Source organism: Mastomys coucha, unplaced genomic scaffold, assembly GCF_008632895.1.
Source record: "Mastomys coucha isolate ucsf_1 unplaced genomic scaffold, UCSF_Mcou_1 pScaffold16, whole genome shotgun sequence".
NCBI classification, from domain to species: domain Eukaryota; kingdom Metazoa; phylum Chordata; class Mammalia; order Rodentia; family Muridae; genus Mastomys; species Mastomys coucha.
Window position 1 is genome coordinate 98540542 of NW_022196898.1, and position 233 is coordinate 98540774.

Consider the following 233-nt stretch of genomic DNA (forward strand, 5'->3'; position numbering starts at 1 on the left):
ACTTTTCTTTGAATCATAGTAGAGAGCAAGTTTTATAAAGGAAAACAAGGAAATGAGCTCACTTAATTCGAACAGTGTACTGGACATTCCAAATAAGAAAATGATTGTCCCAGCATAGCTATGCCTAGGGAAGGTCTCTTTGCTTTTGAGGAACTACGCATCAAGCCCAGAATCACTAGATCCCCAAGGTTTACAGGAGTGTGGTTGCCCCTGGGATTGCAGTTAGGGAAGAG